The sequence below is a fragment of the Equus quagga genome, chromosome 6 (assembly GCF_021613505.1).
Source record: "Equus quagga isolate Etosha38 chromosome 6, UCLA_HA_Equagga_1.0, whole genome shotgun sequence".
NCBI classification, from domain to species: domain Eukaryota; kingdom Metazoa; phylum Chordata; class Mammalia; order Perissodactyla; family Equidae; genus Equus; species Equus quagga.
In genome coordinates this window covers 77,425,897-77,439,940 of record NC_060272.1, presented here as the reverse complement: position 1 = coordinate 77,439,940, position 14,044 = coordinate 77,425,897, and the positions used below count along the sequence as shown (strand labels likewise).

The window sequence follows — 14,044 nt, the reverse complement described above, 5'->3', positions numbered from 1 at the left end:
GGTAGGATATTGAGTGAACTATGAGGGATATAGTTGGAAATTTGTGCTCCAAAGCGGATGTAAAAATCATAAATATGGGTAACAATATTTCTAAGCAATATGTTGAGGAGGAAAAGAAAATGAAAAATACAGCTTTTTTTAAAAAAAGTGTTCTGCTTCCATCTTTTAGCTGTAAGGCAGCAGTGCTACTGAACCAAAAGGTGCTGAGAGCATCCTAAGTAAGAGCACGTGGTCACTCTCACTAGCCGTCCCTGAATGGGAGTGCTGGAACTCACTGTGCCAGCACAGGAATGAGACAGAACCTTTACCAAACAAGAGGAAGACCCTTCCAGGATGCGAGCAGCACTGTGCACTGACCACCCTGGCGCTCAGACTGTCTTTCTGGAGACAGGGCTACTCTCCCCAAGGCTCATCTGTCACCGAGTGGAGGGAATTCTACAGAGAAAGAGAATATTCCTGTGAAGAGGACGGGAAGAGGCTTCACGGAAGAGGCAGCTGGTCCTCAGGATACTTGAGATGCCTCTTGATTGAGAACAAAAAGCGGCTCGACTTGAAACGCATGTACATGGACACCAGGACATCCGATAAAAGATCAGACTGGAAAAGTAAGGTGGGGGCCTCAAGGGCTACAGTGAGCAATGGGGCTGTTCTTTGAGGGTTCTGAGTAAGGGAGTGGCAAGTGTGAAGAGAGGTCCCCTGCCACTACAGAAAGAGTCACAGAAGCCTGGTCTGAATTCTACCCCTGACCGTCCATAGGCATGGGATCCTAAGCAAGCAACTTAATCTCTCTGAGCTTCACATCCCTCTGCTGTAAAAAGTATTTTCTTCTTTTTGGAGAATTAAGTGAGATGATGTGTGTCAAATTCCTGGCATCTTTGATTCACAGCAGGGATTGACTCAGTGAACGTTATTGTGATGGCAGTGAGCGTGGTGGGAGCTGGGCTGTGAGGCAGACATTTGACCGAGGGAAACCAGCTGGGGAGACGGCGGGTGAGTTGCAGTGAGTGGTACTAAGGTGCGGCACCAGGGAAACGGCAAAGGGAACTGAAATTGAGAATGTTGTGCTGGTCGAGCTGAGGTCTGGAGCAACCAAGAGAACAAGTCAATGATAATTCAGAAAATCCAAGTCACTGGGAGAATTAACAAGACAGGAAAGTCAGAGGAGAAGCTAGTGTGGTGGGAAGGATGAAGGTTAGTTTGAGATGGCACTGGGAGATGCTGTCTGCCCTTGCTTTTCTCAAGGACTTGAGAATCTGAATTCCTAGTAACTTTACCTGCAGGGGACAGGTCTACTTTCTAAACTAAAGAACTTTTTTTAAATGAGCTATTTTCTATTCCTTGTTTTACAGGAAGTCTGTAAATCTGATGTGCACTTGACATTCACAGCCCATCCCGTCTGGACGAGCCACAGCTCAGGTGCTCCACTGCTCCCTGGACCACGCTCCCAAGTTCTGCACACCGAGTTCCCTATCATTCCACCCGTGCTGCTGCTGTAAGCAACTTTTAAAAGCAACACATTTGGTAAACAGAGCCTAGAATTCTTATACTAAAACAATGAAAACTATTGAAAAAGATCTGGAACAATGGGGGGTAATAAACACTGTGAAAATAAGCTATATGATTATATTTCATGCATCAGATTCTTAAGTTTTCCTCGCCAAGCATACACAGGACCACGATTACGATGACAAGTTCAAGCCAAGTAAAGGAGACAACAGAGACACGCTGAGCACATGGAGAACAACGGTGGGAGGCAGAGCGTGAGCCGGCTTTCACAGGGTGGCCCGCTGCTCCCTGTGGCCCCGTCCTCTGGGCCTGAGCTCTGCACAGAGCCCCTCTCAGTGACGCCCAGCAAGCCAGGTCTCTACAAGGGCCCATGCTTACATATGCTTTCCCTCAGCCTGAGGGGCCCCTCTGCACCTGGGAAACCTCCACAACCCAGCTGCAGTCACCCGTTCTTCAGAGCCCTCCTGTGAGCCCAGGTGGAGCCAGCTGCCCCCAGGCTTACTTCTACGACAGCGCTTGCATGGTGAATCACAGCCCATCAGCCTGCATATGTGTGTCCCAGGTAGGTAAGCAGGTGGCCTCCCCATCGAGGACAGGGTGCTGGACATCAGGTCAGGGAACTGGCGATGAGCTGATGACTGTGCAGCTGAGCTGGAGCTCCTGGAGGATAAGTGAGTCCCGGACTCTGACCACGCGTGCCCAGCACCATCTCACACCTCCCCTCCCCGTTCCCATCCCCAGCCTCACGTGGGAAAGATGGCGTGCGTGTCAGAAAGGTAAAAGTGAAGGTAGGCAGCCTCACGGATGAAGGCATTGAAGCGGAGGAAGGTTCCTGAACCTGACCACAACGTCCAGAAGCAGATGACACCTCTCCAGACCCTTGGCACTGCCTCCTAGGCCCCCAGCTTGATAACTGACTGACCATGGAAGAGAAGCAGCACCTGGCCCACGGCACCACGGGTGTCCCAGGTGAGGGGAGTGTAGGCAAGCGGGTAGCAGAGAGCCAGCTGTGTGTGTGCATGAATGTGCGGGTGTGTCCATCCCTGGGAGAGAGCGAGACCACATACCAGGGTCCTCTTTCAGGGGGGCTTCCCTCGGGAGTGCAATGCTGCCTGTGCTTCTGCTGTCTAGCGCTGGGGGGTTGGGCAGGGGTCTTGAGGAAGTCTGGCAGCCCTGTCTGAGCAGCATGCGTGAGCCTGTCTAGGAGCCTGGACGGCATGTGGTGACTTCCGCCTCCAGTGCCAGGGTCAGAGTGCTGCTGGCAGAGGACGCGAGGTCACCTGGTCTAGCGCACTTTCCTGGTGTGTGTGTTTAGGGGGGGTGTGTGGGAGAAAGTCTTGAGGAAGCAACTATATTTGTACATGCATGAGTCTGCCTTAGACTACAAAGAAAACAACACCAAAGCTGAAAGCTTTCTAACTGGAGGCCTTAGAGCAGCTGCCCAGTCCATCACGCCCAGCAATTGTGTGGGTTAACGGCTGAAACAGTCTAAGGCTCCTAGGTGAGGATACACACAACCCGTGGTCTGTGAGGAGACCCACGGGGGCAGGATCTTCCAACTTCAGCACGCACTGCTCTGGCAAGGCTGGCACGTTCCACCGCGGGTGAGCCCAAAGAAGCAAAGCTCAGTAAGGTGAGGGGCCTGGGCCTCCTGCCCACAGCAAAGCCCTGAAAATGACACTTTCTCCCTCAAAGACCCACTGAACTGTGTTTCCCTGGGGAGAATTCTTTACCTCCTGATCTGGCTGCTGGTATGAAAATCAATAAAGAGGAAAAAAAAAAAGCCAGTGGTGGTAACGTACAATTTCACAATTTACAGGAGTCAAGTGAAAAAAGGATTCCATTGGAAAAATGCAGACTTTTACAGGAGGAACTGCAATAGAGTTCTCTGGAAATAGACGCAGACTTCACACACTAGACGGTCTCTTAGGCTGCTCCTATAAACACTCAGGAAAGTAGCTCTGGCTGAGGTGGATCACGAGAGAGATTTCACAGGGAGCGTTTCAACACCACGGATGAATATTTACTGACCCCAAGGAAACAAGATGGTTCTGCATGCTCGGGTCAGCTGACGCAGCCTCCCAGTGGGTAAGCGCGATGCGGCCGGAGGCCTGGGGCGGGAGAGACGCACTATGTACAGGGAAAGGTGAAGGAATTTGGGGTAAACATCCCTGAGCAAAGGACCTAGCTTTACCAACTCTCTAGCTAAATGACCTTGGAGTGAGTCACCAATCCTCTGCCAACCTCAGTTCTCCCATCTGTAAAATGGGAATAAGTTTACATGTTTTATCTACTCAGAGGTCATTCTTTTTCTTCTGCCTCTTACATCTCATGTCTAGCTCATCAGCACATCCTGTCCCTCCCTTCAGCACGTGACCAGACGCTCGCCACTTCTCATGGGTTTTCCACCACTCAAGCTTGGTCCCCTCCAGCTTGGCCGCTCCAGAGGGTCTCCCTGCTGCCACCCCTCTCCTCCCCTCCCCTAAGATTCTCATCAAAGCAGCTGGAGTGATCCTGCTGAACCATTTGGAAGTCAGATCGTTCATTCTGCTTTTCCAAACTGTCCCCAGGGGAGAAAGCCAGGCCCTTGCAGACCATTCCCCCAACACACTGCCTCAGCTGCCCTCTTGCTCAGCCTTGGCCTGACGGCTCCTCACTTCACACACCCGGCACCCCTCCTCAGGGCTGCTCCCTGCGCTACATCCCTCCCCCAGCACACAAACTCCAGCAAGTCCTTCCCCGACCATCCCATCTCAAACTGCAACTCTCACTCCCGCCCCATCTTCTTCCGGGTTTATGGTCCTCCATAGCACTTATCACCATCTGATACATTTTGTTTGTTGTCTCCCTCCTCCAATTAAAATGTAAGCTCCATAAAGGCAGTGAGATTGTCTGCTTTGTTCTTGACTGTATTCCTAGTACCTAGACCCCACCTGGCACACCCAGGTGCTCAGTAAGTATTTGTTGGATGGACAGAAATACAGCACACAGACTAAGAGCAGACCTTTGGGGTCAGACAGACCTGGCTTCAAATCACAGCACTGCACAATTTGTCTTTAGTGTGAATCCTTGGTCAAGTTCCTTCCCAGCTTTGCTGTCTGTCCAATGTGGATAATAATACCCATCTCACTGGGTTGTTTGTAAATTCTCAACAAGTAATTGCTATTATTACTTTGCTGTGAGCCTCAAATGGAATGATGATATACGAAAGCACTCTGTAAGCTGAAAACCATTACAGAGGTGCAGGATTATTTTATTGGGCACTTACAATGTGCCAGGCACTCTTTTAGGCCTTTCTGCGTCTATCAGCTCACAGAAGCCTCATGACAATGCTATGTGGGGGCAGTATTAGTTTTCCCAGTTTGCAGGTGAGTACACTGAAGTCACAATGCCACACGGCTGTGTGTGGCAGGCCCCAAGCCACCATCGCCTGACTCCTACTGCTGGGTGGCCCTGCCTCTTCCAGTACTACCTTTGTTATTAGTGAGAAGACAAAAACTGCCAAATATCGAAAATAGCTTAGTACCCAAATTGTAGTGTAATCCTGCATCATTCTGGATAGTAGCAATAGTCACTGATCCTCTTCTCTTCTCCTTTTGTTCACCCTTTTTTCCTACTCCTGATCCCTGTTCCCAACTGGGTCTGCCATGATCCAATTAAGTTTTCTACTTTATCCTTTATTTTAAAGTCCCTTCTAAGTTGATGACTCCTTGGTTCCTGTCCAATAATTACATGCCTCTTAGGCGGCTGGATTTTTCTGTACCTGGTGTCTAGATGGGAAGGATTTTAGTGCCACATTTTGATGCTGTGTCTGTGCAGCGCACGGTTTCCTACAATTCCCCACATTCACTGTCTTTACCTGTGTATTTCCCTTGTAAGACCGTAACTTCCTTTAGCAAAGGGACAGTCTTTCTATTTTTGTATCCCCAGCACCTAGCATAATACCTGACATACACAAGGCACTCAATAAATGTTTTTCAGTTGAAGTGCAAGTTGCTGATGGGGAAACTAAGGTTCCAAGAAGTTTAAATATAACTGAGCTACACAAGTGCTCGGTCTGAGGCAGGATGCACATCCAGGTCTTCCTGCCTCCCATTCGGTACTCATCCCAGCTTGTAGCTAGAATATTCTCCCAGCAAGTCTTCAGGCCTCCTGTTTCTACCTCCCCTCCCTCCAAGCCACCCTATATTCCAAGGTAAACTTCTTAAAACAGTAGTTTTTCATTTCCACAAGAAACTACATAGTGGTTATCTATCGCATCATGACAAAATTCTTCTGCAATATTTCAAGGCTCTCTATAGTCTGACTCCACTCTACTTAAACACGCTTATCTCCTACATGTGCCAAAGCCCACTGTCCACCAAGGCTGGGCAGACCTCTTCACTGTGGTCCAAACAACAGGCCCGTGCTGCCTGTAAACCACCGGCTTCCACACTCTTCCTGATGGCCACCTTCAACCAGACACTAAGGTTAACAATGTCGACTTTTTATTTAGGGGAATTTTGCATGATGTAGAGCTACTATAAATTCTTAAAATGTGCTTCAGAAACATTAGGAGAAATGAATATATTCTAACAATAAAAGAATAAATTAACTCCTTCCTTTATTCCTTCCTATTGTGGTAAAAAAATACCATACCATTAAATTAACATCTTAACCATTTTTAAGTATACAGTAGAATAGTGTACATTCACATTGTTATGCCACAGAACCTTTTCCCCTTGCAAAACTGAAACTTTATATCCATTAAACACTAATTCTCTTTCCCCCTATTTCCCCCCATTCCTTCATAACCACCTTTCTACTCTCTGTTTCTATGAGTTTGACTGCTTTAGATAACTCATGTGAGTGGAATCACATAGTTTTTGTCCTTTTGTGACGGGCTTATTTCACTTAGCATAACGTCCTCAAGGTTCATCCACGGAGTTGCACGTATCAGAATGTCCTTCCTTTTCAAGGTAGAATAATATTCCATTGTGTGTGTGTGTATATATATATATATATATATACACACACACACACACACACACACCATGTTTTCCTTATCCATTCATCTGTCGGTGGACACCTGGGTTGCTTCCACCTCTTGGCTGTTGTAAATAATGATACAATGACCACGGTGTGGAAATACCTCTTCAAGATTCCGCTTTGAATTCTTCTGGATCCACATCAAGAAGTACGATTGCTAGGTCACACAGCAGTTCTATTTTAACTCTCTGAGGAACTTCCATACCATTTTCCATAATGGCTGCACCATTCTCTATCCTCACCCACAGTACACTGGGGTCCGATTTCTCTGTGTCCTCACCAACTGTATTATTTCTTTTGTTGAATAAATAGGTTGGAAAAGCCTTTTTGAAAATGACCTTGTAAACATGGAGATAGACTACTGCAAACTGAAATCACTTGTAAAACCCCAAACTCCTACACATAATATGAAAGCAGATACGTTATGCTCTTTTTCCATAGCACTTCTTAAAGCTGCAGTTGAACCCAGTGAGAACATTCTTCATCATCTAAAAGCTCTGCATACTGAGTTTTAGCACATACCTCTGGCTAGGGACAATTCTGAGAAACATACCTTTTCCATAGAGTAAATATGTATAAATATTCTGAAGTTTTGGGAAATGAATTTGTAACATGCTTGTTTAATCGTTACAGTTAACATCCTTCTGGAAGGGCTGTCATCCCAGGTCTCCTGCGCCTTGTACTTGGGCCGCCTCCTTCCTGGGGCACCATTCATTCCTTTATTAGCCCTGCCCCTGTCACAGTTGTATCTTAAGATTCAGCTTCTGAATTTTCCTTGTCTTCAAATCTTTCCTTGCTTCCTAGACAATCTCATCAACTCTCCAGGCTGTACTGCCGTCTGAGGAAACCCCAGGCCACATTTCCAGCTGGCCAGATGCAGCTTTAGGAGAGAACCATGTATTCATGGAGGATATGCCATTTTTTAAGTCAGTAGGACTTGTTGCAAATAAAATTAGAGGCAATATAAGTTTTTTAAAAGGCCAACAATAAACAGCTTCCACCCTCCTCAGATAAGTCACATTCTTCTGTCTAAACTTAGATGTCACATTTGAGAAGGGACGAAACCTGACAACTGATTCTAAAGGTGAGCTTTTATGACAGGAAGTATCAAAAGTCAACAATGGAAAACTTTATTTTATCACACATGCCCAAAGACGAGGACTTCCTGTGGCAGTGTGATTCACGCACCCAGAACGCAGGCCCCCAGGCCATGTGCCGCAGAGTTTTCTCAAGACATACAATGGGCCTCTCTCTCCTTTGACTTATTTCTGCACATTTAAAGGCTTTTGATCAGAGTGGCAGCATTTCAAAAGCAACCGGACTGGGAGCCCAAAGACCTTGGTTTGGGTTCCAGTGAGGCCACGTTAGAAAAGGCCCTGAACGCTCTGAGTCTCTGCTTTCTCACCAGTAACTGAGAAAAATGCCGCCTCTTGCACCTGTCTCCCGGCGCCATGGTGACAGGGTGCCTGTGGAAGGGTTTTGTTAAATACACACACGGCAGGCGTCCCGCTCAGGCCCAGGCAATGGCCAACACCGCCTCCCTGTGAGCAGCGAGCACTCTTCCCGGCCAGGGCCGCTCCCCGATGGGGACTTCCCCTCACTCACACAGGAGTGACTTCAGGGAAATTCCCCCGCTTAGACTAATCTGTTAAAAACACACATTTCAGCAAACCTCCTGCTGATCACTCAGACTTCCTCAGGTTCCAGATAAGCCATTCTCGCTTCCCATCTTAAAAACGGAAATGGCAAACGCAGGCCGGCCGGCAGGCAGCCGGTGTTCAGAGCCGGGCGCAGCTTTCGCAAGGCCGCTGCTGCGTGGGCGAAACCGTGGGCCAAAACCCTCAGCACCAGAACACAGAGGGCACGAGCCGGGCCTCAGGGGGTTGATGTCAAACAGGGTTCAACATCCAACATGCAGCTTCCGGGCCACCCCTCTTCAGCGGCTCCCAACACCCAGGGTTGATAGTATCCAAGCACATGGGGAACATTTAGAAAAACAGACTGCTGCCCTTCACTGGGCCACAGCAAGAACCAGGCTGTTGACAGGGTGGGGAGGTGAGGCGGGGATGTCTGTGGAGAAGCTATTTTCAAAAGCTCGCCAAGTGATTCTTTTTTTTTCTTTATTTGGCACCTGAGCTAACATCTGTTGCCAATCTTTTTTTTTCTTCTGCTTTTTCTCCCCAAATGTCACCAGTACATAGTGGCATATTTTAGCTGTGGGTCCTTCTAGTTGTGGCATGTGGGATGCCGCCTCAGCATGGCCTGACCAGTGGTGCCGTGTCCGTGCCCAGGATCCGAACCGGTGAAACCCTGGGTGGTGACAGCGGAGCGCGAGAACTTCACCACTTGGCCACGGGGTCAGCCCCTCTCCAAGTGATTCTGATGCCTGGCTAAACATGGGGACCACGGGAACTTGAGGCTAAACTTCCTTCAAACCCACATGTGCGGATGTGTTCTAGCATGTGTGGGTTTTCTGGCCTGTCCACGCAGCCAGCCACAAGTTGGAGGGCACAGGACTCTGATCCCCTCAGTTGCTTTAGCCCCTTTGTACCAGTGAATGTTCCCTGTATTAACAAATAGGACAGAACCCTTTCGTCCAGGCGGACCTCTCCACCTGGAGCGACCTCCCGCCCAAAACAGCCCCTCAAATTCCGACTCGTCCTTCAAGGCAGTTACTCTTCCTGCCTGGAGACAGGCTCCAGGACTTTGCGGTTCTCCTCCCTATTGTCCCTGACCCCCTGCGATGACAATCTCTGTCTCTGATGTTCTAGAAGAACATTAGGCTTACCCTCTTTTAAAATACTTATCACAATTATATTGCTGCTATATTTTAGCTGTTCAACTACGGTATTCTACCAGCTGTTTATGTGTCTACCTCCTCAGACCCGCCCCCACTCCCACCCCAGCTGTGACCTTCTCAGGGACAAGGAACGTGCTTATTACAGTTAGTGTTAGTTGACTGAATTAAAGCATGAAATATCTTTCAGATTCTAGAATCTAAAATGTTACTCTCAGGAAAGTCACTGCTATGCCTAATCTAGACTTTCAAGCCATTTTCCATAAATAGTATTTTTGAATCTTTTATTGACAATAAGAAGGTCCAAGAGGGTCCCAGAAATGGTCATGCTAGCCTTTACTGGTAACCTTTTATTATGTCTAAGGGTCTTTTGAAAATAATTCTCTCTACAGTTTACATCTGTACTCAGCTTAGGGCCACTGTGGACTTCTGCTGCCCAGAGCAGTGACAAGAGTAACTTATATCATAACTGACCTTAATTTACACCAAACCCCTAAAAGTGGATTTTTGTTTCTACAAATGGTTTAATAAATTTTATTTTAAACTATCTAGGAATAATTTTCTTTCCTCCCAGTTTGAAGTCAGAACTCACCCTAGAGTTGTGTCAAGTATGCTCTACATCATTATAAAGAGGCCACCTGTGGGGGCTGCCCAGAGGCGCAGTGGTTACTTGCGCCGTTCCGCTTTAGTGGCCTGGGGTTCACCAGTTTGGTTCGGATCCCGGGTGTGGACAGGGCACCGCTCATCAAGCCATGCTTTGCTATCATCCCACATATAAAGTAGAGGAAGATGGGCACAGATGTTAGCTCACAGCCAGTCTTCCTCAGCAAAAAGAGGCTACCTGGGCTCATCTGTAAAGTGGGTATTCTGGGCTCTGTAAAGGCGGGAGGGTCTGGACGCCCCCAGGGTCACCCCTCCACTCTCTCCTGAGAGTGCAATGGCTGGAGAGCCCTGAGCCAGCAGCTCAGCTTCCTCCTGTTCTGGAAGCTTGCCCTCCGTTCCACCCTCTGTCCCATCTCCTATTCAGACCTGGGATTTAGGTCTGGGTTTCTTAGTGTCTTGCCCCAAGCCCTCAGGTTTTATCTTTGGCCTATCCCTTGAAGTCTGATTTCTCTTCTTAGCAAGTGGCTGCTCCTCCTCAGGTTTCTGACTCTGACCATGGCTCCCCCGTCCATCCCAGCTGCCACCCGTGGATGTGTCCTGGGCTCCTCTCCTCCACCTGCTGTTCCCTGACAGCTCCCTAGGCCGGGTCTCACCACCTCTCCCCATTCCTGACAGCTGCCTCACTCGTTGGCCGCACAAACGCTGAGCAGGAACCCATTCAGTTTCCCCACATCCCCAGAATGAACTCTTAGTGGGTACCAGGCACTGCGCTTGATATGAATCACCTCTTTCAAGCCTCATGAGCATCCTAGAATTATTACTGTCCATTTACAGAGGAGGACACTGTCGCTCAAAGAGGTTAAGTAACTGCTCCCAAGTGGCAGGGCTGGAGTTCAAACCCAGGTCTGTCTGGCTCCAAAACCATCTTACTATGTGCCTGCCTGGGTCCTGGCCTCACTTAGCTCACACCAACAGGACAGGACAGGACAAGACACAGCCTGATGGCCCGGGCTCGGCGCCTCCTCCCGGCAGGAGCTTCCTCCTGAGAGCCAGGCTGCCCCTCGGGGCTCACAGGCCCTCCCTGGCCCCTGCCCACTGGAGGCTCTCGAATAAAACAGAATCCACCATTTAGCAAGCTCTACACTTTATTTTCTGCTGGCATATCATTTAAAGTCAATTAAATATTGTGTTTGCTGTCATTTCCATTATACATATGTGTTTAGCGGAGTGAGTATATGAACTACAGTCTTCGGAACACACCGAACCAGTGAACGTTCAGAGCAAGAAAAGAGATTTCTAGAGAACTGGCCCTCCCAGTCAGAGGCACTGAGCGCTCCTCTTCTTTCCAGCACACTCATCAAAGGAAGCAGGCCACTCCTGACGGCCAGGCTGGGGCATGGGAGCCCTAACAGCACACCAGGGCCTGGGCGGGGGTTGGGGGGGTGGAGGGCACAAAGCCTTGCCGCAGGAGATTCTGACAGGCTGTGTCTCTGTAGCTGCATTGAGAGCGTTGCCCTCAGAGCCAGAGGCTGGGTCAGGCCTTCGCCTGGCCTTTGCATGAGTGTGGGAAGAAGGCGGGGAACCATGCCCTGGGAGCAGAGGAATGCTGGAGGGAGGAGCCACAGGCTAGCCCGGGCTACCATGCTGCCCACGGCTGTGCTCGCTTGGCTGGAATAAACACAGAGATGCCCATCGGGTCCAGGACGAGTGGGGAGGCCAGCACTCCTCCCCTCTCCATTCCGGCCTCGCTTGGACCACGTCGGACACTGAGACCATCGTACTCGGTCACTCAAGTCAACAAGCACAGCCACTTGGCAGGCATGCCTACGTTCTGAATGCAGAAATCAGTGGGCCAGTATTTTCTCTTTCTCTAAATTTTTGTTAGTGAAATGGAGTACATGCCGGTCTTGTTTCTTTAATCCGCCAGACATAGAAGCCATAACCACATCCCTGTCTGCTCTCAGCCAGCAGAGAAAACCAATCAAAACAAGGAGGACACACAAACTACAAACTATTGCTCCGGCGAGGCCCAGGCTGCCGTCAAGTCATCATCTACAATCTCAGTCCCCCCCCATCTGAGCTCCTGGCACTGATTTACGGCAAAAACAGAGACGAGACTTCTTCTAAGCACCCTACTGCATCCACGTGTAGCAGTCAGCTAAAATTCTTTCTGTGAAGTACTTTTTCTGTTACCCCTTTTTAAGAATACACAGATTACAATTTATAACTCCTTAGTGTGAGAGCACTGCATTTCTTCTGCGTTTCAGTAGAAACTAGTCTAGTTAACAATACAAAAATATTGAAAAGCAAGAGCGAGATAAGGAACCGTGTCTAACTGAATACTGGGCAGCACCACTTTTGAAAACAGTAAATAGGACTTTTCAAAAATCAATTCATAGCCTCAAACCACACAGACCCCAAATCAGCAAGGAACATTTTTATATAGCTCAACAGTCAACTCTGCATAAAGGAATTCCATGTACTGGAGGCGGAACCCAGCACAATACAAACCAGATCCATAACTCATAAAGGACAGTCCATGCTTGCTTCTTCTTATTTTCCATTTCATACCAACTGCTGTGCCATAAACAAAACCAAGGGCTCTGATTTACTCCGTCCACAGCTCAGACCACCCTCGGAACGCTGCTAGCACAGACGGGCTTCCACACACACTGAAAGCTGACAGTAGAGAGAGAGCCCTGCGACTTGAAAGAGAGAGTCGACTCAGCAACCTTGCCCGACAGAACAATTCGTTCTCTGCACACATACCCATGTGAAGGCTTTCCAGACTCCAAAATCTTGCTATCTCCCCTCTAGCTACCATCCTTCTGTTTGCAAAACAGCCACATTCAGAGCAGGAGTGGGGTGTGACTGAGCATCACGGAGAATCACACAGGCTCCCGGCTACGGAAACTGCAGAAATCGCTTATTCACTGCTTCGCCGCTGTGCACACTCACTCCCGGCCAGAGTCTGCTCAGCACTGACGGCTGCCTGCCGCCTGGCGTGGGGCTGGCCGCTCCAGACATCCCGGGCCGCCAGGGAGGAAATGCAGAGCAGGCGGCTGAGGGGGGCCGCGAACCCTCAGGGAAGGTGGGGGTGCATTTGCCTCTTTCAGTGACGGTCCCAGAGCCCTGGTCAGCCTCGCAGAGGGCTTTTAAAAGGTATCTATTTCAAGAGAAAAAAAGCAGAGAGCGTGCTAAGGTCAAAAATGGAGTTGGGGTTTCACACCAGGCATGACAAGAATTCGACTTATGATACTGCATTATGTTAACTGTAAACTTAGAAAATTACTTTAAAAGAGGGGTTTTTGTTTAAAATATATATATATGCAAATATGTGGACATTCTACTATGTGAAAGTAATATGTATATCTTACAATATAAAGTGCATTATCCTCTATAATGAAGAAAATTACTTTTTTAAAAGAGGTTCTCTCTAGATGACATGTGGGTTATTTCCTCTATACTTTCTGATATTTTCCAAGTTACCTACAATGAGCAAGTCTTTGGTTTATATTGTGAAACAACTGTTACCAAACAGTGTGCTTCCTTCAATTTTTTCATGACAGGAAGATGTTGCCTTTTAACTTTATGAACAATGAGGTAATACATGCAACTAGTGATCACATGGTCACACCTCAATGAAAGCTGGTTAAAAACGCCAGTGCCAATTAGTGAACGCACACTCCCGGTGATGCGCTCTGCAGTCAGCCGCCTGGGCTCCAGATCTGCTCCACAGGTGCGCTGGGGAAAGTCTCCCAGCCTCTCGGTAGCTCAGTTCCGGTCTGCAGGGTGGGGATGACGGGGCAGCAAGAGTCCTCTGAGGGTTACCGAGAACATACTACCACAAAGTGTTAGAACACTGCCGGCACTTCATTAGGGACTGATAAACGTGACCAACCATGCTACTGCTACTCCGAAAAACCCGACGTGCCTAATAACGCGTTGGCTCCCAAGAATTCACAGCACTAACTCAATAAGCAAAGCTGCATGATTAGTTATAATATTCAGGCTGACTATGTGCTATATTGTAGGCTTTCCTGACTTTTAAATATCTGCGGCTACTTCCACTGACTCGGTGCATCCCACCCTTCAATCCAGCTCAGGCAA

The 14,044-nt window shown here is 48.5% G+C and overlaps 1 protein-coding gene across 6 annotated transcripts in view; it reads right to left on the bottom strand.

The window, feature by feature from the left end:
* SPATA13 (spermatogenesis associated 13) overlaps positions 1–14,044 on the bottom strand; it is a 343,789-nt gene that overhangs the window by 16,196 nt on the left and 313,549 nt on the right. The window lies entirely within an intron of this gene.